Below are 25851 nucleotides of genomic sequence, written 5' to 3'. Positions count from 1 at the left end.
TTTCCTCCCACCCTTCTCCCCATGTCTGAGTCCTCCATTATCTTTCCTTGATCTCGCTCCTCTTCTTGCCGCTTTTCCTTTTTTCATGGAGGAAACTGAAGCGGAACACAACAGGGTAATTTGATAGCTCATTATCTGCGAACTATTTAAAAATGGAACAAAGGGCATTTAGTGCAGGACGGTCACGGCAGGGTCACGGCGTCATGTAAAGAGCCCGCAGACTTCTGTGAAGGAGCAATCTCAATCACAGGATAAAAGCTCTGTGTGATGAAGCCCTGAGTCTACTCCAGGTATGACTAAAGCTGATCCAATCAATGGCATTTGAATGATTCTGGGTTTGAGGAAGTATTCTCTCCCTCTCCCTCTCCCTCTCCCTCTCCCTCTCTCTCTCTCTCCCCTTCCTCCTCCCACTCCCCTCCCCTCCCCCTCTCTTACACACAAACACACACACACACACACGCTGTTCAGATTGAACTAGCACACCTTTCTCCAATCTGGTGTCCTCCAGATATGTTGGGCTGCAGCCTCCATCATCCCCAGCCAGCATGGCCACTGGTGACAGCAGTCAAGTTCTTTTGGACATTATGAGCCTGGATGTTCATGGACTAGATTACCAAGTGTTATTTATGTCCACTTCTGTGGTTACAGCAGGAACTTCTTATAGTCCTTACAGGAACTTTCTTCATCCATCCTTCCTCAGTGTGACTATATGGGAAGGTTTGTTCAGGGTGTCAAAATAATCTGCTATCCATCTTGTATAAATTATGAGCCAGATTTTCAGCAGGCTTCAGCACCAAAAATTGGAAGCAGATTTTGTAAAGCAGCTCAGTTCTCATGTATCCACTGTGCCAAACTGTGTTGTGGGCAGTGCTTTTATTTTTATTTTATTTTTAGACCGGCCTTTTGCAAAAGGGACTCACAAAGTCTGGTCCTGAAATGGGATGTACCTATTCAAAGAATGGAATATACTCAAAGATATTCCAGAAATAACCTTGCAAAACCCTGACAGAACTTTGAAGGACTAGCAAATACCTATAAATTCAAACATAACAATAGCAAATACGTATAATAATTTATGGTTCCAAGAGACCACAGAGCTTTCTGTTGATGTGGTATTCTGCCTGAAGTGGCTTGAATGTGTCATGTTTGTTGAACACTTTTGGTCTTCAGCATTTTAAAATAGCAATGTTAAACATGTGTCCAAATTTTGTTTGTTAAGGACAGGGTTTTCCCCAAGCCATTCTGGCAACCCAATCCTAAACACATTTCCTTGGAAATAAGTCCCATAGAACCCATTTCCTACCTAATAACCATGCTTAGGATTTTAGTCTAAAATTTAGTCATCTTTGAAGCTTGGCACGATGTCCCTATTTTATATGGGAATACAAAGGTCTGAATTCATTAAAGTTTTCCTCTCCATTCCTGCATCATTATTTATAGACCAAGTGATGAATCTCAGATTAAGGGTGCAATCCTATACATGTTCAGACAGAAAAAGTCCTAAAGCTCCCAGCTTTCTCCTGTCTAAACATGCATAGGATTGCACCCTTAACCTCTTTCTCCCTGTGTCATGGTCCTGCTTCTGGCCAGGTACCCATGAGGTTGGCATTTAAATAACAACAACAAAAAAAAGATCACTCTCATTAGATGCATATACCCATTTAGGCTGTAATCCTAAATACACATACATGGGGCTAAGTCCCATTGTCACAGAATTTACTTTTGAGCAGACATACACAGAAATGTGTTGTTAATGTACCACCCTACTCTGCAGGGGTGGAGAAAATGTCGCCTTCCAGATGGCATTGGACTGCAACTTCCATCATCCATCCCTATTGGCTATGCTGGGTAAGGTTGATGAAAATTGTAGTCCAACAATATTTGTAGTCCAACACACATTCCTCACCCCTAGGGATGTGCGAACCCACCCCCGTCCAAGTTCTCCGGGTGCCTACCCAGCCCCTGCCCCTGCTCGCCTGTCCCTGGACTGTGCTCAAGCCCCTCCCGTGCTTGGTGAGCAGCCTGTACTCACCCCAGCAGCCTCATCAAGCTCAGCAGTTGCCATTTTTCCTTTTAAAAATGGTGATCACAAAAATGCGCATATTTGGGTATGTGTGAAGATGTGTATTTTTGCGAATGTGCATATATGCACATTTCTGCGATTGCCATTTTACTTTTCAAAAAATGGCAACTGCAGTGATCAACAAGGCCACCGGGCTGAGTGTGGGCTGCTCACCAAGCATGGGCAGGGGGCAAGTGGGACTCACAGGTGTGGGCAGGGGGGTTCTGCCAAATTCCCGCACGGAATCAGGCTCCCGGGCCATCCCTACTCCCCCCTGCCCTAAGGTGAGGCCCATAAGCAGAGATAGTGTTTAGAATTCTGGGTGCATTTAGCTAGCTAGCTTCCTACCTGCGTGCCTTCCAAAACTTACAGCCAGCCTCAGTGAGTCCTCTAATATTAGCTGATTTATTTCCATAAATGGACATGTATCAGCTAATAGAAGGTTGCTGTGCAACCTGTTGCACAGCAAATGAGACCATGTGTGACATGGGGTGTATTGGGTAGGGATGTTAGAGAATTCCGCCATGGATCCCAGGGGAGCTGAATTCCAGTGAATTCGGCCTGCCGGAATCCGTTGCTGAATGGAGCCCCCCACCCCCCCACCCCGCGAAAGCCCCGCGAAACAGAGCCTATCTGGCTGTGGCACTGGCTCCAGCAGCAGCTCCGGCGGCAGCAGCAGCAGCGGCTCTAGTGTAGCCACTGCCGGGCTGCTGCGGCCGCAAATGGCAGCCATCATAGCGGCTGCCATTTGAGTCCCTACGCCATCCCGTGATAGGCTATGTATATATTTATGTGGCCTATCATGGCTAAAGCAGGGACGCAAATGGCGTTCTGTACGCCATTTGCGTTCCCGCTATAGCCGTGATAGGCTACGTAAATATTCACATAGCCTATCACGGGCTTGCTTAGGGACGCAAATGGCGTCCCCTACGCAGGATGCCATTTGCGTCCGCACCAGCCCGGCAGCAGCTGGAGGCCCTGCTGTGGGTTGGCTTCGCAGGCAGCTCTGTGGCCTGGCAGCAGAGCAGAGCCGGCCGGGCAGGATTCCGGGGGGGGGGGGAGGAACAGATCGCCTCCCCCCACCTGCGGAACCCAGCGGAGCCAGGTAAGCGGGGTTTCGTACACCCCTAGTATTGGGGTGTTGAACCTTTTTCAGCCAAAGGGTCAAATTCAATTTCAAAAGCTCTTGGGACCCACATTCTAGTGATGGGCACTGTCAAAGGCAAAGGGGGTGGGGCCCAAATACCAACACACACACACACACACACACACACACCAGCATATTATATCTTGAAAGTCTTACTGTGGGTAACAAAGCTTTAGGGGAGGGATTTCAACCTTTTAGAATGAGGGAAAGCCACACAAAAGCCAGGAGACCACCAAACAACCCGATTGGGACCCTGGAAGGTTGGATTTGCCCCACAGGCCTGAAGTTTTGCACCCTGAGGTATATGGACACTCATCTACCTGGAGAGGCCATAGCTCAGGGGAGGGGCCATAGCTCGGTGTGACACAGCACCTGCTTGGCATGCAGAAGGTCCCAGGTTCGATCCCCAGCATCTCCAGGCAGGGCAAGGAAATAATCCTGCCTGACACCCTGGGGAGCCGCTGCCAGTCAGTGTCAACAATACTAGGCTAGACAGGCCAAAGGCCTGACTCAGTATCAGGCGGCTTCCTATGTTCCTATCTGAATACGCAGTTGCATCCAGTGTTTGCCTCTGTGGTCCCCAATCCAGTCATGGGATTTGCCTGCACAATCCCGTTCCACTTGTGGATCTCCATGGACTGACGTGAATGTGTTTTATTGCACCAAATTTTATAGCTGTATTGTTAAGTTTGCCTTCTATGGAAAGGGATCAGCTAACAATTACTTTTGTATGTGATCAAAGCTGGCATTCTCAATATTCCACACTCCTCAGGACACTTCTACCATTTCCTTCACTGCGTAAAGCAACTGCAACATGTTTCCTTCCTGCACTGCTCCAGGAATATGAGGCACCAGAGGTCACATGGGAAGAGTCCGTGCCACAGATTCTTCAAACGCTGCTTTGGCTCTTGGGAGGGAGAGTGCCGGCACTGGAAGGAATCGCATCACTGGCCACTTATGAACTGCCAAAAAAGAGTAAATGCATCACACAAAAAGAGGATGAAAGAGAAGAGTGATTTGCATAACATTTGTATATACTAATAGATCCAGGTTTAGAAATAAATAGTATGCTTAAGTAGAAATGTATTACATCTCACCATAGTGTGGGAGACTGCGACCAGGTGACCTGTGTGCCTGCCTGTTCGGCCTGCAGACCAGGTGCTATCTGGTGATGGACAATAGTTCTTATGTTTGTTCTTCCCTAAGACAGGACTTTCCTTCAAATAAAGGACTGTCCTGTGTAAAACAGGACACCTTGCAACTCTATGACTTCAAACTTCTGGTGTTCCTGGAGTGATGCAGGAGCTGCAGGAGCTCCTAATGTAATGCCAAAAAGGAAAATTTTGCCTAAGAGGCAAACAGTACAGAGGTATTCTCTTTAGATGTCCCCCTGCCCTTAGTAGGGTGGTCATGTGTACAACTTTACCAAGAGCAGTCCTCTATTTGAAGGGCTATCACAAAACACTCCTCTACTTGAAGGTGCACTCTGTTGGAAGAGAACCAAAGGAAGAGGTCTTCAAACTGACTTCCTGGAGCACATGGACATGCAGGCACATGGACATGCACATGGACAGCAGGCTGAGTAGCCACACAGAACATCTGGTCACAGCATTCCCACTACAGTAAGATGCAGCCTTCCCCAGCCTGGTGTTGGACTGCAACTTCCATAATTCCCAGCCAGGATGGCCAATGGCTGCCTGGGAAATATGGGAGTTGTGGTCCAACCCATCTGGAGGACACCAGGTTGAGGAAGGTTAGTGAGATGTATTTCTCGTGTGAGAAATTAGGGATGTATGGACGGTGTAAAATCTGCTCTGTCTGTGTTTTGCAGATTGTCATTTGCCTTTTGTTCCGTCTTCCACTCAGAAACGGATACACTTTTTTCATCATGCAGAAAAATGCGCAAATAATTCCAAATGAGGCTTCACAACAATTTACATAATTTACCATAGTACATACAGTACCATTTAGCGTATTGACCCCCGTTCCATTCAGCTTTTCCTCAGCAGAAACTTGCATATTTTCCTACGACTAAATATGCTTACATTTTGGGTAAGTAAAAAAAATATAAAAATCTGAAAATCCAAGGACTCTGTGGGGCTTGAGAGGGTCACTCCACAGTGGATTCCACAGGTTGAATTCTTAGAAATCTGACCTAATTTTAGTCCATCTCGAATTTCCCTAGGAGAAATACGTTTCTAGAGATAGAAATATGGTATTTCTATTTAAATTGTAGGTGTGGGGTTTTTTTTAATATTGCATCCATATGTATAAGTTAGTGTTGAACAGTGACACAGCACTGGTGCTAAAGACGTTGCACTGGCACAAACCAACACTAGTGTAACATCATCAGCACTTGCTAGTGCAAAGTGGAAAAGTTGGCCATTTGTTTCCAAAATTCAGTGGCAGTGCTGAAGTTTGGTGGCAAATCACCGCTTTTCCCCTTTGCACTCACAGGCACTAATGATGTTGCACTAGCATTGGTTTACACTAGTGCAAGGTCATTAATGCTAGCCTTGCACCACAACTGGATACTGCCCATAAATCAGCACACACACATTTTATATTGATCTCTCTCCTGGTTTTTGGTGGTACATTTCCTCTTTCTCAGCAATGCATAAGTGGCGGCCACCCTAGCCCTCGGGCACATATTGGATCATTGATTCAACACATTTTCTTTCTTTTCCTTCTTTCCATTTTATTCTGAGAGTGTTGTCTCCTATTTCTGACTCCCACTGGGCTTCTGTCTGAATATCTGTATTTCAATAGGTAAGTCTAACATTCCGATACTTTCAAAATGACTTCTTTCCCACTCAGTATGTCCCGGTAATGGCTTCTCACTTCCCTTCCATTACGGAACAGAGCAACAATCAATGAGTAAAAAAGGCATTGCACTAAAGAAATAAAATCAGCATGGTTTTATGTCATACCAAGGGAAGGCCCTGTTTGTAACAATACTCACTCTCAGTTGCTTTTCCTTCTCAACCGCATCTATCAAAACTCAGCTTCCATTGTTCTGTGCATGATTTATTAAAGAGAAGGAAATAATTATAGGACTTGCAGATTTTGGGATGCAGAAGTAGCTTCTAGGAAACAAAATTACTCAGATCTGATTCTCAAAACGATTTTGCCTGTGTCATAACTAGGGATGTATGGAATTTGCAAAATCTGTTCCATCTGCGTTACACAAATTGTCAGGTGTCTTTCATTCTGTTGTCCACTCATTGGCGGAATCAGATTTTTCTCAATTTCCCAAATTTGCATGAATTTGCACTTGCACAAATTAAAAAAAAAAAAACATATGTGCAGATCCTCCCCCCAAATGTGCAAATTCCCCCCCCACACACACACACACACATGGACACGCACACATTTTCATGCTTTAGCCTATGGTGGAAATGTGCATTTTCAGCAAGTGTTTTTTTTTTTAATGTATTTTTCTATAATTATTTTTTTTTTTGTAAAATTCCAGAAAGAAAAGAAGAAGAAAAGAAACTGGTATGCAAGTCCACAGAATCCATGTGACTCAGGAAAAGCCGATCTTCTGTGAAATCCACAGGTTGGATTCATAGAAATCCAAATTCATTTGATTCTGTTGTAGATTTCTCCAACATCCCTAGTCATAACACTTCCCGCCGCCCCAGCTCAGATTACATTTTGCCTGCAGCAAAGTGTTGTTTGTGAGGTTTCCACCACAAGCTGAAATCCCACACAACCAACTTTTGATGTTGGCAGCTGGTGGTCAGGATCCAAGTGAAGATTCTTTTAGTCTGCCCAAGCTTTTAGGTATGCTCAGTGGGTTCTTTCTTTCTTTCTTTCTTTCTTTCTTTCTTTCTTTCTTTCTCTTTTAACTAATAGGCCAACATATCGCACTTTTCATTTGAAAGCACATTTTTTTCCCAAGTGGTTTGCATGGTGGGAGGGATTTCTCTGCAACAAAACAAACAAACAGACACCACTTCCTGGAATTCCCCCAAGTAGGTATGCTGTACTTTGGATCCTGGCTGGGGCGATCAGCCCACAATGTGTGATATGAACCTACAGTGGAAGAATCATGTGACCACCCACCTGTCAAATGCAGAGGAGTAGTGGAACTGAAAAATAAGCATACCACTATGGTCAAAGCAGCTAGGAGAATCATCACCAAACCTGGGAGAAATGGAACAAAGAATACTTACGGGTGTAAATAAAACAAACAAACAAACAAAAAAAGATGAAATGAACATCTAGCATTCATTTTTTTTACTGCACAGCAAATGAACGCAGGCCACATACAGATATAATCTTGTCAATTGTTGTGAAAGAACATAAGAACCAGCTAAATTTCTTCTAATATACATCTAGTAAATGTGTAGAAGTCTTAACTGATCATAATGACTTAAGAACATAAGAACAGCTATGGTATAGGCTTTGGATCAGACCAACACTTATACCACTATCTAGTCCTGCATTCTGTTCCCACAGTGGCCAACCAGCTGCCTGTCAGAATCCCACAAGTAGGATGTGAGTGCAATAGCACTCTCCCACCCATTTCCCCAATAACTGGTGTACATACAGAGGCATACTGCCTCTGATACTGGAGGTAGCATAGAGCCATCAGGATTAGTAGCCATTGATAGCCTTATCCTCCATGAATTTGACTAATCCACATTTAAAGCTGTCCAAGTTGGTGGCCATCACTACATCCTGTGGTAGCAAATGACTTGTTTAATTATAAATTGGGTCAAGAAGGAGTTCCTTTTATCTGTCCACACACTGTGAGACACCTGTGCTGTATTGACTTGGGAAATGCAAGATTAAAGAGAAAAGGGAAAGGATGCGGAAGTTCCTGTATCTGTCTTATTCTCAATTTATCTTGGTGGGCGGTGGAGCTGACGGACTGCTGAAGGTGCCTAGAGTCTGGCAGAGTTGAGGGGTTGTTGAGGGGTTGTTGCTGAAGGCAACAGTTCATAGTAATAGGATGGCCACTCATGAATCACCCAAAAAAGGAAACAGACCATGAAAAAGAGGACACTGATTTGCATAAAATCCGCATATACTACTTTATATGTATAGAAGCAAATTTATTATTATTATTTATTATATTTCTATACCGCCCCATAGCCAAAGTTCTCTGGGCAGTTTACAAAAGTTAAAACATTAAAATACAATATACAAAGTTTAAAAACCTTTTACATAAAACATACGGACAAACAACATATAACTAAAACCAATTTGTTTTAAAAATCCAACAATAAAACACAGCTTAAAATAACACTGCTTAAAATTATTATTATTATTATTATTATTATTATTATTAAAATAGAAATACAGTATATTTTACCATAGTGCAGAAGACTGTGAGCAGGGGTCCAGTGTGCCAGCCATTTCATTCTGCTGGCCAGGTATTAAAGGTTGGTGGGCAATAATTCTTATGGTTCTTGATCTTTAAACTAGAATTGAATGGAACAGCCTTTCAAATAAAGGACACCTTCAAATAGAGGATAGTCTTCTGGCACCCTTCAAATAGAGGACTGCCTGTACAAGAGGACACATGGCCACCCTAGGTAAGTTGTAGATTTTTTTTGCTGCTATTTCAATTATGTTTCTGCATTTCTGTTGCTAGGTTCTAGTATGAATCAGTAGAGAACTATTGTAGTCTACATTTATTAATAGTTGTATGATTACTTATTGTTTGTTGTCTCATAATTGTTAGTGAATCATCTTGAAATGTGTTAATTAATTATGTAAACTCACCTGATGCATCTTGTGAGCCACTTTCAGCATTGTTTACCATGGGAAAGTGGCATACAAATAAGCTGATGATGAAGAAGAAAGTGGGACTGTAATGTCTATAGCAGCTGGGAGTTGTAGTCAAACATATCTAGAGGGCACCAGGCTGGGGAATGCTGCTCTATAGATATTCCTAAAAGGTTCCTTCCTTTTATTCTTTAATTGAAAACATTTTTAAAAGGGGGGGGGGGTTCCTCTTAGAGAATGGCTGGACTTTGCAGATCTGTATTTGCGAGTATAACAGATGAATCATATGCTCAGACCACCTGTCTTGCACGAGCCTTTCATCTTCAACCTTCGGGCTGTTCCAAATTAACAGATGCGAATGGCAAATACATTTAGGGGGAAGAGATGGAACTCTGGCCACATTTAGTGATCTCCTATGCTTCTCAGCAAGCAAGCTCACCTCTCAAGAACAGGCCTGCACAGCTTGAGATCTATGAAGTTAATCTACAGCCCACCAGCCATGCACGGCAGCCCAATGAGAGGTTGACAAATTTCCTTGCCTAGGCTTGCTTGCCGAACCCAGGATGCAATCATGCAGGCCTCAATACACAGTTGATGGTCTATGTTTGCTTGGTATGGCACACTTCAGATTTCTGGTATTCTAACCTTTGATATTCAAAATTCAGTAAGCGCTTGTTGAACAGTTATGCACTCAGGCAAATTGTGCTTAGGATAGATTCACAAAAGGTGTCACCACCATGATTTCTTCTTCTTCCTATTTTTTTTTTTAAACCCATAAAGGTGGAGGTACCTTCGGAGCTTCTTGTATGGTCCACACACATTTGTCTGCCCTGCTACTATCACACTTGGAAAACTTTCAGAATGGTACTTTTGGCAACCAAAGTCATATTGGCTTGGATTGAAATACTTTGCATAAACAGTACCTTCAGTTATACATGGAGGGAGGGGTTCTTCTGATCCCCCCCCCAAGCTACAGCAGTCCCCGTGTCATACAATACTGCATGGGCTCAAAGTCTGAAGGAGCTTTGGGGAGGGGTTCAAGGGGGAAATTGCCCCCCCACACACACACACACAAATGTTTCAGTGCCTCATGCTAGTATAGGGAGATCTTTTGATCCAAACCATTGAACATATTCCCAGGTCAAGTTTTCTTATAAGAGAGGGATGGGAAATATCTTGCCCATCTGGGCTGCGGGGCCTCTTTGGAACCTCCAGGGGGAAGGGGCTTCACCTCCAAGACCCACCCATTGGAAGAATCCCTTGGAATGAATCCCTCACTGAATCCCTTACTGCTATCTCTAATTGGATGATAATGGGGATGTGGACGGTCGGGGTCTCAGCTGGTGTGCTACCCCCATGGGGATGGTGAGTGATGAGCAAAGCTGGGGTCTCACCCATGCTACATCTTCCCACCCCCTGATGTCATTTGTCCCATGAAGGGCTGGGGTCATTTGTTCCCCACCCCACCCCAAAAAGGTTCCCCACTGCTGCTATAAAACTGTGGATTAACTCAGATGCTTATTTGGGCTTAAGATTTTCTTCCTGTAGTGGAGAGGGTGTTCCATATAAACACCTGTGTAGGCAGTGGCCCTAGTCCCAAAGTTTTTCCCCTCCCCAAAAGCAGGGGGAAGATCACGTGTTGGCCCTCCACTCCTATGGCCATCCATGTGGAGAACTCACATTGCTTGTTATGTTATGAGAATGATGGAGGTGGCATGTTTGCCTGTTTCTCCAAAGAATGAACAAGATTTTCATCCCAGATACATGTGTGAATCATTCCTTATCCTTGCAAATGGATTCAACACATTTTTCAGTTGATCTGTGACTACGAGCTCTCAGATTGGCTTTTCTGGGCATGTAGTGGTTGGGTAGCTGAACAAATGCAGAACTCACTCACCAGACTACATGAGCTTGGCCTCCAAAAAGTCATTACATGTGGGGAGGGATTACTTGTTTTTCTCCTCCCCTTTGGAAATCCATGACATACTACAAATCTAAGGAATATTTAAATTGTGCATTCAATTATTATTTTTCATTGACCAATAAGGACAAAGTTCTAAAAGAAATTATGTATCTGAAGTTACGATTATAGCACATTCTTTAAGTGCCTGGAGGGGGAAATACATTACTTTTTATAAAAGTTGTTCTGTCATGCACCCTTTTGAAATCAGTAATAACAACTTGCATCCAGTCATTTGAAAATCAATAGTTGGAATTTTGAAAATAAGGCTACTGAGAAGAGCTTTGAGGAAGCATGATGTTTGTGTCTTGTCCATTACTATCTAAATTCTTTCCCTACCTGTTTGGGAACCTTTTAAATTTGTTCTTGTCCAGTACTTCGACAAAAAATATTAAGGGTATTGTTTCTGATGCTGATCCAGAAATGGAGGCAATAAACAGGTCCCATTGGGGCAATTTTTTGCACCCTGTGGCAAAAGGTTGCAAAAGTGTTTAAATGGAGGTGCCAAAGAGAATAAGCCCTTTTGTCAAAGCATCCCTGCTGAATCTCCATCACTCCATCAGTCATGCACATCTACTTGTGTGACAGTGTGTGTGTGTGTGTGTGTGTGTGCGTGTGTGGAGACGGACAACTGAATAGTGATGTTAATATACTGCATTACATTCAGTGGGATCATCATCATTCTGCTGCAACTTGTCCTACATTGCATGGTACTAGAGTTGGATTGGAGTAAAAGTCTTGCTATAAAGTACTGGCAGGCAGTGAAATAGTCAGCAGAGTATGGCCAAACAGGGAGCACTGACCCAGTTGCTTTGTCAATAAGGACATGTTCCCTTTCCCCTGCCCATTCCCCCATCCCACCTCTAGTCAGTATGAGGACAATGCAAAGGCTTCATTACCTTCAGTAGTTTCATCGCTGATTGATATTGCCTTCACTGCATGATCCCTGATTGGCTGGGATCACATAGTACAGAAGCCCACTTAGATTTTTAAAACATGTGGTGCTGAAACAGCAGCAGATCAAGGAAACAATGTGTTTAAGCAAGCATGAATAAATGTGTGAAAGGGTGTAAGGTGGTTGTGGGGGGGGTTCTTGAGCCCTTCTCCCCCCCCCAGGCAATTCTGCATCAAAACCAAAATATCACAAATATTGCAGCACATTTTCCCTTTTTTGTCAAAAAAAAAAAGTGGAACCTTTTCAGCTTTTGTATAGTCAGCAGGCTACTTTATTTTTGTCTCCAAGTACTCCTTAATCAATAAATATATGGCTTGCTGAGCCCTTTGTCCCATGCATATTGAAATCTAGCAATTTTCAAAACCATGGAACTATTACATTGAACTGTTACATGATCTTTCTTTCTAGCCCCTAAAAATCTCAAATGCTATTAAAACAAAACCTTTGGTGTACAATAGAAAACCACCAGTCGTATATACTAATGTACTAAATTGTCAAGTAAAACAAAATCAACATATATAGTTGGGATGTGGATTGGTGCTGAAAGGGAGCCAACCTGAATTCTGAAATAGTTCAATTTACATTAATAATTCTGGCAACAATCGAACACAGTGGTCCAGTTCACATGGTCACAGGATGGTTAAGAAGTCATGGTGGATTGTTAACCACCCTGCATGTGTCCGTTGCATGTGCTGGTTGATGTGCATCATTACCCTTGCTGGGTGCAGCTTCTCATCTTATCTGAACCTGGAGAGGGTTGAACCTTGTTGGGGTTGATAACAAACCACCCAGAACTCATAGCCTGTTGTAGGGTGGTTTTTAACCACCCCAACAAAACACCCTTGCCATGTTTGGATGGCATGAGAAACTGCGGTGATGGGGGGGGGGCTTGAATTGGCAACTTGCTGCCCGCAGGTGATCATGTGCACCAGGCCAGAGTGAAACATACTTAAGCCCACTGATTTTAATGGAATGTGCCCTATGTCTTCCCAACCTATAGATAGGTGTTTGGTGGCAAGCTCTCCAATATATATGTTACAGTGAATGTTTGACATTTAATGGATACCAATGTTCCTCTACTGGGAAAAGGGTTCAGATGACATCCAAAGTACCCCTAGATGATCCCTGGTGATCACTGCTGCTTGTCTTCAAAACCAGCTGATATGATCCAAATCAGTGCTCAACATAGGATGGGATGTAGTGGGATTCCACTCCTGTTTAGGAGGACATGATTGAGTCTGCCTTGTCTACCCCTCCCCGACCTTTCAGGTGTTCTTCCAAATTTTTACCTTTATTTCTGTCAGAGCCTGGAGGAGACCACAATTATGATGGAGGTTAATTTAAAAAAGGGGGGGGTTATGGCAATTTGAGAGCTCTGGCCCCAACTGTTGGTCCAGATTTAAGTCCTCCTTGGATGTCTCGGCTTGCACAGAGGACTAAACTACATGCTATGTTAATTACATGGTATACAGATAATCCTAACCCTCAGGTAAGTGTATGCAGTTCCAATCCAGATCAGGACCAGCACACCAAGGTAGGGGAGGTTTAAACCTTCCCCAAACCCACTCATCGCCCTAAATCCCCCTCCCTGCACAGGGGCTAAAAAGGGGAGAACCTCTATTGACCTTGCACAGTGGGAGAGACTTCAGAGCTGGGGGAAGCAGCTGGCTAGGAAGGTTTAACCCTCACCTTCTGCATGTGCTGGTCCTGATACAGATCAGGGCCCTGCATGCTCACCAGAAGGTAAAAAAAGAAAGACAGGATCATCTGCATGGTATGTATTTAACCTAGGGAGTAGTTTAGCCCAGAGAGAAGGGAGTTTCTAGCACCCACAGACCTTCTCCTCCTTTCTTCTGTGCTTGGGAGTCATAGGGACTATCCCCCTTCAACACCCTAATGTAGTCCACTTTTAACCTTATTGGTCCCATTTCACATGCTACATCCTATTTCTGCCAGGTATTTGACCTTGTCATCTTACCAGCTGGGCTGACACATTACTTCTGACCAAGAACACTGGACAGGTTGGAAAATAGCCAAGTGCCCTCTTTTACAGAGGACAGCCCTCCATTTGAAGGGCTGCCAGTGGAGTGTCCTCTAGTTTGAAGGTGTCCTGTACAGGACGGGATGTCCAGCCCACATCCAGTTTACAAATAGCCATAAGAACTGTTGCCCATCAACAGTTAATACCTGGACAGAAGAATGAGCAGGTGAGCACACAGGTCACTTGGTCACAGTCTTCCACAGTACGTATTTTTATTTGAATTATAATAATTATTTCTAAATTTACATCTGGACATAAATTAGCATATGCAAATGATATGCAAATCACCACCCTCTTTTGGCCTCTTTTTTTTTTTTGGTGATGTATATCTTTTTTTGGTGATTCACAAGTGACTACCCTTAGGCCCACTGACAGAGGAAGGGGCCCAGCAACAACTTTGCCCAGGGTCCGCTCAGATTCAGTTCTGGTGGATGCGCAGTGGAGGCTGGTGGCTTCTATTTCAGTGGGGCAGCAAATCCACTCTGGGTTTCAGTGAGAACCAGCCAGAGCTCTAAAGGGGCTTGCAAATGGCTTCAGCACCTTGGATAGCTCCTTTAGATTTCTGACTGAAACTCAGAGTGGACTCACCGCCCCACTGACATCGCAGCCACCAGCCTCCACTGTGGATGCATAAGATCAGGATACTGGGACTGAAGAGACTGAGGCGCTAATCCTATATGCATTGACTAATCCCAGATGTACTTGTGAGTAAGTGTGCATAGGATTATGCTGTAAATCAAGCCAACCTAAGAGTAAGTGCTGGAGTCCTGTTAATAAGCAAGGGAGCCATCAGATTCCTTGGTTAGCTTTTGCTGTCAGTTGGGGAGCAGATTAGAGGAAGAAAGGATGCCAATACTGTAGTTCCTGAGCAGTTAGTTTCTCTATCTTCAAACCACATTCATGTGGCTTCAAGACCAACCCGGTCTTTACAAGTCGTATTCAGAAGCAGTAACATTGGCTTCAGGAATATACAGACATTTTGACCTCTCCACATGTTTGCTAATATATAGCATATGTGCATATACAGAAACCATGGAAGTTGTCATTTAAGTTGTAGCTCCACTAAATAACAATCTACATGATAAAATGCAATGTGCAAATATCACCTTTGAAGTAACTCCTGTTGAAAACATAATTAAAACACCTTTGAATTTGTTCTTATTTTCTGCCCTTCTAGAAAGAAACAGTGGAAGAAATCAAGTTTACCTAAAACAAGTGAGTAGTTTTAAAGTGCTTGGCAAACTTACATAATGATAAAAAAAAATTATGCACTTAAAAAAACTCTAGGGCAATGGACAATCCAGATTTAGAGATCAGTGGAGTCTTTTCATAAAATGCTGGAGTCAGAATAAATCAAATGAAGGCAATGTCAGGAAACACTGAACATTGTTTACCTTTATTAAATTACAATTCTTCTTTGGTTTTGTGGAAGTAATGGTAAACTGTACTTTTTAATGAAAATAATTTTCGAACTATTAACTACAAAAAGAATAATCACTGTGGGCCACTCTCCAAACAACAACGAACCATCACTCTCCACACTGCTATTAGGCATTTAAAAAGCCTCCATTATGTATCAACAGATGCTCTTGAGGACAGAGACTGCCAAACTGAGGAACTGCTGCACCCAGGCTCCTAGGGAGACTCTCAACAAACCCAGTTTCAGGGTTTGGGGAGACAGGTCTCACCAAGCCAGAGTACAGATGTCAAGAGAACAAGACAAAACCAAGGTTCAAATCCAACAGGCCAGGGATAGCAAGGGTCAAGTGCCAGGCCAGTAACCACTGAGGGAGATTCCAGAAGCCCAGTCAGACACCAGTTAAACGAAGCACAGAGAGGAAAGCAGCACAGAGAGCTCCAAGTGAGACCTGACTGAAAAGCAGAGAAGATCACCTTGTATGTTGCTCCAACAACTGGCAAACTCAGACTAAGCCTTAAATAGGACGTGGGCAACCTAGAGGCTGCTAGCTCCTCCACACTGCATGAGACTTCTTTAAAGAGGCTATGCTTGCTTTTGAAGCGTTTGGCTGTGATAGCATAAAGGGAACTGGGTTGTGGTGGAAGCTTTGGGACCAGTGTCCCCAAAATCTGAGGATGGCAATGCAACCTTCTCTGGAAACAGAGGCGCTGGTCCCAGGGATGCTTATTTGTTTAGTAAATTTATTAAACACCCCACAAAATAGATTTCACTAGGCATTTGCAGCATAATAATGATAAAAGTGCAATGAAAATCACCAAGACAGTCAGTATGGTGTAGTGGTTAGAGTGTTGGACTGGGGAGATCCGAGTTCTAGGCCCCACTAGGCCATGAAAGTCACTGGAAGACTTTGGGCCAATCATTGTCCTGCTATGGCTGGATAAGGCTCTGCATTAGGTTAAAGTAAGGGGCAACCCTAAAGCAAGTCAATAAACAGGCAATGGTTAAAGATACAGTTTTACTTGGCAAAGGGAGAGTTCCAAAAGAGCAGCCAGGATCAAAACACAGATAAGTAGTCAGATGCAATACACAGTCCAAGAAGCAGAGTCAAGCAGGAGTCCAAGGTCAGTAGCACCAAGGTTTACTCACAGAGCAAAGTCAGAGGTACAAAATACTGGAACTAGTAGAAAACAGTGCTTCCAGCAACAGCTGGACTTATACTTCAGGCTTATATTTGCCAGAGTTTCCTGAGCCCCATCCATGGCTCAGCTACAGTTTGTTACAGGCCTTGCTCCCATGGAGTCCCTTCCTCTTGAGGAGTCCTTCTTTCTACTTGAGCACTTCTCCTTAAAGGAGCCCTACCAGCCTGCCTCTTGAGGTTACAACGGTCTTGGGTGCTAGGTGGTCACCCAACCTCTGCCTCAAAGGTGGAACCCACCTTCTTCTATGGGTATGGAACCATGGTCATCTCCCTGAGAGCCCAGGCTCCCCCAGGCCTCTTGCCATGGGTGGCTCCTTGGTGATGGCAATCTCTGGGAGCTCTAGATCCTCCTCACAGGAAGATTCCTCCAGCAGAGGTGTGAGAATCATTGATTCTCAGCCTAATGTACCTCAAAGGGTTGTTGTGATGATAAAATAGTGAGGAGGAGGATAATGGAAGCTGCCTTGGGTTTCTTGGAGGGAAAAAATGTGAGATAGATAGATAGATACACACACACACAATATTATTAAATGTGTCAACACAGCATAAAATACAATATCAGATATAACAGGTAAAACCACATTGCAGGGACCAGGAGCCCTGAGGAGCCCTGAGGGGCCACAACCCCATCTGGGTCTGAAAGGCCTACATCAGAGACATTTCCTCTGAGGGGACATGGCAGACCATGGGACATGGCAGATTAGTGCCAATGGAGGCTTTTAAAAAGGCCTAATGGAATTGCAGCGGGGGGGATTGAGTGGGGATTGGGGGAAGGATCGCTGTTGGGGAGGGAAGGGCTACCCCCCATCTCAGAGCTGCAATCCCTCCTCTTGAAAATGGCTGTGTGGAATCAATTAGGTGTTGTTGTTTTTGAAGCCTCCATTAATGTCAATGGAGACTTTTAAAAGGCCCGATTGCCTAGTGAGGGCATTTTCAGGCACAGAATGCATGTGTTTGTGTGTGCTTGTATGAATGTGTTATGTGTAAGAATGCATATGTGTGCATATATGCATTTGTAAGCAAGAGAGATTGTAGGGTGGCTCCACCCACTAACTTTAACTCTGCCCCCTTTTTGTGAGGGGGCCACCCACCTCTAGCATGAGAATCCCAGAAAGTACTCAGAGAGGGAATATGGCCTTTCGGCCAAAAAACCTTTCCCATACCATATATAACAATGGAATACAAAGAGCATATCCATCTAGAAGGATCAGGTTCTTCTTTAGCAAGGAGAGCCATTTTCCTAAATTGATCCAGACCTTAACCATCCAAGCTCTTTGGGAATTTTAGAATAGGGATGTATGGATTTTGTTAATTCCCTTCCATCTGTGGGTTGTTAGGCATCTTTCATTCTGTCATCCGTTCATTGATGGAATTGAATTTTTTAAACCATCCTTTTGTTCTACTTGCACTAATATGCATTAGCACTAGAGTAGATTAGTGCAAATCCCCCCAAAAGTGAAAACTTGGTCTGCAAGAATCCGCGTGACTTGGAAAAAGCCAATCCACTGTGAAATCTGCAGGTCAGAGTCATAGAAATTTGAACTCATTTGACTCTCTTGCAGATTTCTTTGACATCCCTACTTTAGAACCTCTCTAGCTATATCTTGTTGCTATGCTCAGAGTAGGGAGAAGACTGACGTGATGAAAGTAGTTCATCTTCCAACTTCCTGCATTAAGAACAGAGATGCCTCTATCTTCCCCTCCTCTATGAGCCCAGGAGAGCCTCTGAGCTTTTCTACATGAGGCTGTTAATCCACTGTTAATCTGCTGTATCTACTGTTGGTTTCATCACAGAACTGAGATCCAAGCACTATATGAAAAGTGTTTCCTTTCCTGTTTTTCCCCTACGTAATCTCTAGGTGGCACTGTAGTATAGAGAAATAGCTCAAATACACAAGTGGAAGCAGCACTTCCTTTTGCTTTCACAGTGAAATGCCACATTTTCCCTCTTCTTAAAAAATCCGCCAAAAGGGTTGGTTAGACACAGAAGTGAAACTGCAGAGTCACAACCATTTAAAGAATCCGTAAACAACCGTGAGTAAAGAATGATGACTGCATGATAAATGCCTTATTTAGAAAAGCCCTCTGAGCCTTGATACTAAACAAGGGGTAAATCGGAGGTTTTTCATCAGTAATTCCACACTGGATCAACAGGAAACAATGGAAACAATGAAAGAGCCTCAGCCTGAACACAGGAAGCTTTCACTTAGCACTGGAAGGGATCTTTGTTGAATACAGCTTGCTTGCTTGCTTGCTTGCTTATTTATTTATTTATTTATTTTTACAACATTTGTATACCACTCCACATCTAGACAGATTCTGGAGCAGTGAACACAAAAATACAAAATAAGATAAAAGAATAAAACATCATATTACAATAAATACTTCTTTTTTCTTTTTTTTAAAGAATTATGATAAAACCATGGCCAGTCAATCAAGGAAAGCTTCCTGAAATAAAGATGCTTCCAGAAAGTGCCGGAAACAGCACAATGTTGGTGCCTGTCTGGCCCCCAAAGGCAGGGAGTTTCATAGGAAGGGGGCCTCCACACTAAAGGCTCTTCTCCAGGTGAACTCCAATTGGGCCATAGGTCCATGTGGAACCACCAGGAGCATGCTGTCTGACCTCAGTGGCCAGGCACGTTGGTAAGGGAGAAGGCGCTTTCTCCGGTACTTATGATTAGACACATTAGAGAAGAATCTTGGGCATGGAAAGGACATTGCAGGATGACACAGCAGTATATTAAATTCCATGTGGAAACATCATTTCAATTCCACTTTCAGATCATTGTGGAAAAACAGTGTTTTGGGTGCCTTTAAGGACACTAGTGTGGAAGCAACTCAGGAAACAATATCCTGCATGAAGTTATGCATATAAGAACAGGCTTTATTTTCACAGATGGAGTCCCTAGCAGGCATCGAGCAGATGTCATCCAAGGGTATTTATGAGTGCACTCTTTTATTTTCTTGCATATAAGAGGATGGTTGCCTTTCAGTAAAGTTCTGCAAAGTAAAGTGCTTGCGCTTGGGGACACTGGGGCAGTGAGGGCAAAATTTGACCTCCACCTCTCACACTGAGTTTACTGGTTAGGCTTTCACTGGCCAGGATTCAGCAGAAAGCTGCAATGTGTGCAGAATGCAGAAAGAAATTACACACTCCGCAGTGTTCTTTCCAATATAAATCTCTCCCTCCACACACACTCACCTGTCATAATGACAGGCACTTTGCAAGTTGGTTCATAGAATCATAGAACAATAGGGTTGGAAGGGGCCTACAAGGCCATCGAGTCCAACCCCCTGCTCAATGCAGGAATCCAAGTCAGAGCATCCCTGACAGATGGCTGTCCAGCCTCGTCTTGAAGGCCTCCAGTGTGGGAGAGCCCACCACCTCCCTAGGGAATTGGTTCCATTGTCATATTGCTCTAACAGTCAGGACGTTTTTCCTGATGTTCAGCTGGAATCTGGCTTCCTGTAACTTGAGCCCATTATTCCGTGTCCCGCACTCTGGGATGATCAAGAAGAGATCCTGGCCTTCTTCTCTGTGACAACCTTTCAAGTACTTCAAGAGTGCTATCATATCTCCCCTCAGTCTCCTCTTCTCAAGGCTAAACATGCCCAGTTCTTTCAGTCTCTCTTCATAGGACTTTGTTTCCAGTCCCCTGATCATCTTTTTTGCCCTCCTCTGAACCCTCTCCAGTTTGTCTGCATCCTTCTTAAAGTGTGGTGCCCAGAACTGGACACAGTACTCCAGATGAGGCCTAACCAGTGCTGAGTAGAGGGGAACTAGTACTTCCCGGGATTTGGAAGCTATGCTTCTAGTAATGCAGCCCAAAATAGCATTTGCCTTTTTTGCAGCCACATGACATTGTTGGCTCATATTCAGCTTGTGATCGACAACAATTCCAAGATCTTTCTCGCTTGTAGTGTTGTTGAGCCACGTATCCCCCATAATGTAACTGTGCATTTGGTTTCTTTTTCCTAGGTGCAGAACTTGGCATTTCTCCCTATTAAATGTCATTCTGTTGTTTTCTGCCCAGTGCTCCAGTCTATCCAGATCACTTTGAATTTTGTTTCTGTCTTCCAAAGTGTTAGCTATCCTGCCTAGTTTTGTGTCATCTGCAGATTTGATCAGCATTCCCTGCACCTCCTCCTCCAAGTCATTCATAAAAATGTTGAAGAGCACTGGGCCCAGGACTGAGCCCTGTGGTACCCCACTCGTTACCTCTCCCCAGTTTGAGAAGGTCCCATTGATAAGCACTCTTTGAGTCCGATTCTGTAGCCAACTGTGGATCCACCGGATCATTGCTTCATCTAGCCCACTTTGAGCTAGTTTGCTCATCAGGATATCATGGGGCACTTTGTCGAAAGCTTTGCTGAAGTCGAGGTATATGATGTCTACAGCATTCCCACGGTCTACAAGGGAGGTGACTTGATCAAAAAATGAGATCAGATTTGTCTGGCAGGACTTGTTTTTGACAAATCCATGTTGGCTTCAAGTAATCACTGCATTGTTTTCAAGGTGCTTCCAGATGGATTGCTTTATCATCTGCTCCAGAATTTTCCCTGGGATTGATGTCAGACTGACTGTTCTGTAGTTCCCAGGTTCCTCCTTTTTACCCTTTTTGAAGATAGGGACAACATTAGCCCTCCTCCAGTCATCTGGAGTTCTTTTGAAATACTGTACATCTTTCTCTGCAAGTTGTACTTTAACATACTTTAGACACAAAGGGGAAAATAAACAAACAAACAAACAAATGTTTTCATTGCTTTGGGACTTCTTTTGCTACTCTGCTATGTTGTAAAATGGAAACACATCAAACGTTCCCACTACAGTTCATATTAGATATGCTGGGCTTCTCTTTTCTGTATATTTACTTTCTGCCTTAAGTAATAAATGATTTCCCCTCTTTTAATAAATTGTAGCCCTTTTCAATTGGAATAATGCAGCTGGGGCTGGCTTTTTTTCTTCAGAATTTCCAGAAATATCTCATGACGGTTTTACTGCCTCGTTTTTGGACATCCTGGAGTTTTGTACAAGCAACAGGAAAACTGTTTCAGGAGTCTGTTCAAGGAAGTCTCCAATTTTCATAATTCAGCAGCACAAGCAGATTTTTTAGAGTATTATTTATTTGCTTCACACCTTTCAAATTTACACTCATGTGAAAGTTTTTTTAGAAAAGCATTTTGCCTTTATTAAAAATAAATTAACTACTTCCCCATCAGGAGAAGACCTGACTTTTTAGCAGTGTGTTTTACTTTCCTGATAACACTGCCTTTATGATAGAGAGTAACAATGTAGCTGTAGAAAGTGAAATCATCTGGCAATACAATTCCTTCATCATTCTCACTTTGATGTATATTTAGCCTTTAGAAGTGAGATTTCTAATTCAACAATCCATAATGCCATCATTGGTATGAAATGGCTTTATATTTTATAACTGAGATCAAAGTCTACTCCAATGGTTGAATATGACCAGTTCATTGGGAGAAAACAGTGCTAAGGCTAAGGGAAACTGTGCATTAATTGACTGCTATTCATCATTACAGTTATTATTAGTGGTGGGCAAACTTGAATTTGCTGTTTAATTGGAAATTAATGAATTCTTCTGTATAGTCTCAGATGAGAGTTCTCTAATTTGAGATCTCATTCTGTGGATATGAGTTTTTGTGCATGCACAATATCTGACTATATCTTGGGAGCTGTAGTTTGGAAATGCTTAATGCCTCATGATATCACGCACCACCATATTATGCCCATTCCTGATTAGTTGTTTTCATGTGATAATTAAGTCTAACTCTTTTGTTTAGTGGAAAGGAAATGGGGGGAACGGGTGCCAACTCACCTTTACTGTTGCTACATTCTCCATGAGTTTATTATCTCTGTCCCCTCCCAGGAACATATTTTACACCTGAAAGTTTAGTATAAACTTTTCTTAAATGTTTACTAGTTTGTATTATTACTTTACTTCCCCCCCCCCCCGATGTTATTATCAAGAGAGAGACTGCAAATGCCAATCTGAAAACTATGGAGCTATTAAAAATTGCCCCTCAAGAAAATAGGAAACACACGCTACATTCTCTAAGAGTTCAGCCTCCTTTTGGGTGAGTTGGTATTCTTTGAAAGCAGGTACAAAGTGAAAGCTTAGCTGGCTAAGATAATATGTCGGGGAGTACATTGTTTGCCTACTGGCGCCAAACCCTGTTCTTAAGAATACAGGCCCTAAATCTTTCATGCATGGTATTACAAGCTGACCATCATAATCCATTCACTAAAGCCATAGCAAAGAAAAGGCCAAAGAAATGAAAAAAGGTGATGTTTTACAAACACAAAACCTCAAGATGATGTTTTAAGTGTCTAAATGGGCACAAGATAATATTAAGCAAATCTTCAGAAGTTTTGGACTATGACGTCCTCTGTCAGTTTAGAAGCACTTTGCAAATGACCAGCTCTCCCTTTCTCCATACAGCTGCCTCTCTTCCCAAAGTTGAGAAATCTAAAATGATTCCACTTGGCTAAATCACAGAAAACGAAGAGCCACTGTTGGGAGATACTTGATGAAACATATTATTTTTTATAGGATGCCATTTCTGTAATTTTTTTCAGGGAAATCCAGACCGAATTGTTTCTCTGTTCCATTTTAACTTCATAAATGTCCTGCGAGGGAGGGAGATTAGCATCTTAGTGGTGGCATATCAGTTCTGCAGAATGAATAATGTGGAGCAATGGAGACAATACTTTCCAAGGTCCTTCTGGTCTTTAAAATACTGGAACTGAAGGTAGAAATAGATAACTAGGTAAGTGAGTATAAGATTGCAGTCCAATATACTAGGATTTACTTCAAACATTTTCTTGGGAGTAAGTCCCAGTAGACATGTGATAGGATCATGCTGTAAGACTGAAATCCTATACCCACTTACTTGGGAGTAAGTGCCATTGAACTCAATGGGACTTGCATTTGACTAGATCTGTACTGGATTGCTCTGTATATCTGCTCCCCCTCCTTCCGAATCATAAGTCCAGAGCAGGTGCTATATAAACTGGAACATGAGCCAAACTTTGTCAGAGAAATGGCCCTTGTACTACTATATTAGTTCTAGTTTGTATTATTTATTTATTTATTATCTGTTTAATCAAATTATACACCGCTTGACTATATCTTCAAAGACATCTTGAAGCAGTTTACATCCTAAACTTGCAAAACACAAAACAACTGTGATTAAAACATTTAACAACAGGAAATACAAAGCATTTCAGTTAAAAACATTTAAAATAAAAAGATAAACACCCCCAATTAAGATAGAAATCCTATGCCCCCTAGACATAGGATTGTTCTGCTTCCTGGCTCTGAGGTGAGGAAATGATTCCTGAGCTCAGGAAATGAGGTCAGGAAATGATTCCCCACTCACTCAGCTCCCCTGCCCCCCAGTAGCTGGCATGGAGAGAACTGTGCCAGCTTGGAAAATGGAGCACAGAGACAGGGGAAAGGGGGTGTTCCCAGGGGCAGGGAGGAAAGGAGACCAATGTGACAGTCATACAAAAAATCCTATGGCCATTCCAGCCTCCTTCCCTCCCCCTCCCTGAAGGCTTTGCTAGATGGGCAAAAATGGCTGTCTAGCTTAAATGCACAGCGGTCTGTGTAGGACACTCATAAGCCTACCCAGGGAAGATCACATAGGATTGTGCCCTAAAATATTAAAATCAGACAGCTAGCAATCAAACCGGACAGCACAATCAGTGAGGGAAGGCTAAGGTAGATCTTTAACTGGTGGCTAATACTTGCTGCGCTTGGTACCTCCCCCATAACAAGGAAGAGGGCATTAGAAAAGGTGGGTGCCATCATGGAGAAAGCCCACCTGTGGGCTGCCAGATGCAAATCTGCAGGTTGTGGTACAACCAGCAAGGCCTCCTATGATGATGATCTAAGTGATTAAATGGGTTTGTATCTATATGTTACTGTCATTGCATTGTTCCTGCCCCAAGTCAGAACTTTGTGGGCATCATCCCGCATGTGTACCTGATTCTGAGAAGTGGTCTCCATGTGGTTGCTCTGATTTTACCTACACAAATCAATTGTTCCCCAAATTTGGGAATTGTTAAGTGGTTAAAATCAGTTGATTGAATCCTAAGCTAAGTTCATTTAAGGAAGTTCATAGAGAGAAAGTTCCCTGTCCCCTCCACTCTCCTGCAGCCAGCTGAGACCCTTAAATGGTCTCTCTGGAGATTTACCCACCCCACAGAAGTGGGGGGGGGAGTTCCAGAGTGAGTGAAGGAATGAGAAACTTCTTTTGCCATGAACTTCTTTAACAGTGCAGAACTATACATGTATTCTCAGAAGTAAGCCCAATTGAGTGGAATGGGTCTTACTCCCTGTTAAGTGTGTATAGGATTGCAACTTAAGTTAACTTAGGATCTGAACCAGTGTAATCACAACAAACATGAGGAAAGGCACTTACAGTCCTCACTTTTGGTGGATACCAAGCACAAAAAGAATATAATCTAACTCTGGTCTATCTGCAGTTCTCTGATATCCCGCACTCATTTAATGGATTAAGAAGTGTTTAGAAAGAAAGAAACTTGCCCAAAGCATCCAAGCAGCTCTGTGGTTTCGAATGGGACCTGAACCTGATCTTAAACATCAAAACCTAACAATCCATCCATTGCAGTAGATGGTCCACAAAATAAAATTCACAGACACCTTCAGTGATCGCTTCCAACTCTTCTAAGAAATTCTAAGAATTCAAGATGAACTTGTTTCTCCCCATGAAGGTAATATATAACAACTTCAGATTCAATAATTTTATCTAAAAATTTCTTATTATTCCAAGTTGTGGGTTGCAATGGTAGTGGAAAAAGTACAAGAAATGTTGTTGTTCCACTAGGGGTTGCATGTTGTGACAGATTTCTCCTTGCCTAGGGATAGTATGATAGGGGACTTTTATATTTAGTTTGATTATGGATCAGCAGGCAACATATCCCATGCTGCAGTCCAGGAATAAACTGTAATGAAAAAACTGTACACTTACAAAATTGTTAGCTTATTAACAGAGTTTTTAATTTTTTTAGCTTTTACTTTATTTTTTTAGCAGTTTCTACATGATTCATAAAGAGCATTGATCATAGACACAATACAAAGCGGTTTCTACAAACAAAACATATTTTGAAAGCATTCTACATGGAGTTCTAGGAGCACTGCCTTCAAAGCAGTCAAACATCTTATGTAATAAAATTTCTTGAGCTTGTAGCAAAAAGACACAGAGAAGTCAAGGAGGACTGGTGCCATTGTCCTCCTGAGCACAGAAGTTGTGTCCTGCGAGGACAGGTGAAATGTCCT

This window comes from Heloderma suspectum, chromosome 2, assembly GCF_057233095.1.
Source record: "Heloderma suspectum isolate Gila_16-S chromosome 2, 16-S_ref, whole genome shotgun sequence".
NCBI lineage: Eukaryota > Metazoa > Chordata > Lepidosauria > Squamata > Helodermatidae > Heloderma > Heloderma suspectum.
The sequence above is the reverse complement of the archived record's forward strand: the minus strand, read 5'-3'. Positions refer to the sequence as shown.